The following is a 3,471-nucleotide window of genomic DNA, read 5'->3' on the forward strand; positions in this document are numbered from 1 at the left end:
TGCCCGAAACTCATCTGCCGATAGTTCTCAGGGCATGCAGTCAGCATTTTAGGCAATTCCTATTTCTCTTTCTCTCCTTCTCTCCTTCCTTTCCCCGTTACAACCCTCAACCCCGCTATCTGTCTCTTCCCTGTTTTATTTTGTGAAGCCTTTAAAATTTGAGGTTCATATAACATACTTATCTCTTTGTTTCTCAAGTCTGTGCAATCACAATGCTGTGCAAATTTCACATCTCTATTAGAAGATTTGTTTGTTTGTTTTTGTTTTTAATGTTCAGGCTGGAGCCTGGGAGCAATTTTGCCTCCAACTCGAAGAGATTCGCCTGTTTCTGCATCCAGAATTCTGAGATCAAAGCATGCACTAGCACATCCGATCAAAACTTTTTTTTTTTAAGTCACTAGGAGAACATTCATTGCCTTTCAATTTCAAGTAATCGCTCCCAGCTTTGCTTCCTTTTATTCTCTGGCAACCACTGGCTAACTGGTTTCCAGTCTCTTTTCTTTTAGGAATGTATCTAGGAATGGGATTGTAACATTGCATATTTTATTGTTTTGTTTTGTTTTTTTCGAGACAGGGTTTCTCTGTGTAGCCCTGGTTGTCCTGGAACTCACTCTGTAGACCAGGCTGGCCTCAAACTCAGCAATCTGCCTGCCTCTACATTTCATATTTTAATTTTTTTAGGAATGGCCAAGCTATTTCCACAGTAGAAACTTTTTAAAAGTTTTTATTAGCATATATGAATTATAAATAATGGGTTTTATTAACATTCTTATAGTCTGTTTTGATCACATGCATTCTTTGTTACTACTCCTGATGATCTGTCCTCCCTGCCCTCCTTCCTCCTTTCTTCTTTTTTGTATGTTAAAGCATGAGTTAGGGCTGAATGCAACTTTTTTAGACTCCCACCAGAAGTGTGCATGGATTCCAATTTCTCCACGGTCTTGTCAATGTTTACTTTGCATGTTATAGCCAGTATTTTAATAAATTGAACTCAGTTACTCAGTATCACTTCCTGATGTAATCAGAGACATTTTGAAATTATTGGCTGAATATCGTTTTCCATCTTTTGATTTTGCCACTATTCATCTTGTTATGGGAGAGTTTATATTTAAATTTTCAGTATAAATACTGTTACTGTTATTATCATCCTGGTTTTATTGTTGTTTTGAGAGAAGGCTGCTCCTAAACCAAGTGCTAGAGACCACAGACCTTTACCACCACCCTTGCCTCTTCGTGTCTGTGTTTGTGATAGGTCTCCCTATTTAGACCTGGTTTGACTGGACCTCCATATGCAAACCAGTCTGACCTTTACGCTTTGGAGATCTGTGATCTGTCTCCCTCTGCTGGGGTTAAAGGTATGAACCACCAAGCCCAGCATGCACATTCTTAGGACTCTTTGCCCATATTTTTGCTTGTTCATCTATCCTGAGAGTTAAGGGATGTACATTGTTTGGTCAAGAAGTCTGAGAGTTTTCTACCGTTGCTAAAAGTTTCCAATTTATTTCCCATAATATACAGATTCTATGATAGCAATTTATTGATTTAAGTATTAAAGAATCCATGTCTTAGGATTTTACTGCTATGAACAAGCACCATGTCCAAGGCAACTCTTAAAAGGACAATATTTAATTGGGGCTGGTTTACAGGTTCAGAGGTTCAGTCCATTATCATCAAAATTGGAACATGGCAGCATCCAGACAGGCATGGTGCAGGAGGAGCTGAGAGTTCTACATCTTCATCTGAAGGCTGCTAGGAGAATACTGGCTTCCAGGCAGCTAAGATGAGGGTCTTAAAGCCCACACCCACAGTGAGACACTTCCTCCAACAGGGCCACACCTTCTAATAGTGCCACATATACAGTGTAATAATAGTCTCACATATACAAGCCACCACATTCTACTCCCTGGCCCTCATAATGGGCAAAATAAGCTGTATGGAATTTACATTTCCTACTTCACTGGAGAGACGAGTCTTTGCAAGTCTGCTGTTTATTTGCGGGGTCACTTATGAATTATGTCTCTCTCACACACACACACAATTTTGTGTTCGGTGTCTTTTTGTTGTTGTTTAGAGTAGATTTAACATGAAAAATTGCATATTTCCTGTAAATATTTTTCTCTAATTTCCTCTCTCTCTCTCTCTCTCTCTCTCTCTCTCTCTCTGCAGTGCTGATTTATGATATTGACACATCGTAAAATTCTGTGCACAAACATTTATCACCCATTTCTCTGGGATCATTCTTTGTTGCTTTAATATTTGGCATATTGTTATGCAAATTAATTTGAATATTCACTTTTTTTTGAAATATGGTTAGTATGGGGTGTAAATTTTAAAACAAAAGCACTTGGACTATCACGAGGGTTCAGCAGGCAAGGGCACCTGCCACCAGGCTGACAGTCGGAGTCTGACACTGAGACCCACATGGTGGAGAGAACCAACTTTTGCAGATTGTCCTCTCATCTCTACATACGCCACACACACAAATACTGATGCTGCAGCACACGAACTTAAACATGCAAGTGTAAATGTACTTTTTAAAAGAGAAGCATATAAAGTAAAAGAATTAAAAAATAACTACTGGCCATGCAGTGGTGGCGCATGCCTTTAATCCCAGCACTTGGGAGGCAGAGGCAGGTGGATTTCTGAGTTTGAGGCCAGCCTGGTCTACAGAGTGAGTTCCAGGACAGCCAGGGCTACACAGAGAAACCCTGTCTCGAAACCCCCCCCTCCCAAAAAAAACTACAAATAATTATATAACAAAATTAGGTAATCTAAATACATCCTGCCAGTTCCTAAAAACACACAAATTACCTAGATTGACTCAAAAAGATCTGAACAAAAAAGAAGGGAGGAGGTGGTGGTGGACGCCTTTAATTCCAGCACTTGGGAGGCAGAGGCAGGCAGATCTCTGTGAGGTAGAGGCTGATCTACAAAGCAGATTCCAGGACAGCCAGGGCTACATGTAGATACCCTGTCTTGAAAAACAAACAAACAAGCAAAAAACAACAAAAAAGAAGAAGATGCAGAAGAAGGAGAAAGAAAAGGAAAAAGAAACTTATTTATTGTGTGAAAGTCAGTATCCTATGACCTGAGTTCAAGCCTCAGGACCCCACAGTGGAAGAAGAGAACCAATTCCCTTAGCTTGGCCTCACCCCATGCACACCCCATCACAATAAAGAAATCGAACACCTTAAATAAAAGGTAACACATGCCAGTTGGTTTGGAAGGTTTAATATTGTTTAAATAGCAGCCCTACTTAGAAAAATATATAAATCAATGTAATTCCTATCAAAATTCCAATGACTTTTTTTTTCCACAAATGGAATCTATAATCCTTAAACTCATAGTGGATTAATTGGGCCTCTAAAAGGCTACTGTAATATGAAAGTGGATGACAAAGCTGAAAGGCTCATTCTTCCAATCATTGAAGCTTCTGATAAAGTCAGCATAGTCTACTGCTTCATCAGAGCT

Source organism: Mastomys coucha, unplaced genomic scaffold (genome assembly GCF_008632895.1).
Source record: "Mastomys coucha isolate ucsf_1 unplaced genomic scaffold, UCSF_Mcou_1 pScaffold6, whole genome shotgun sequence".
Taxonomy (NCBI): Eukaryota; Metazoa; Chordata; class Mammalia; order Rodentia; family Muridae; genus Mastomys; species Mastomys coucha.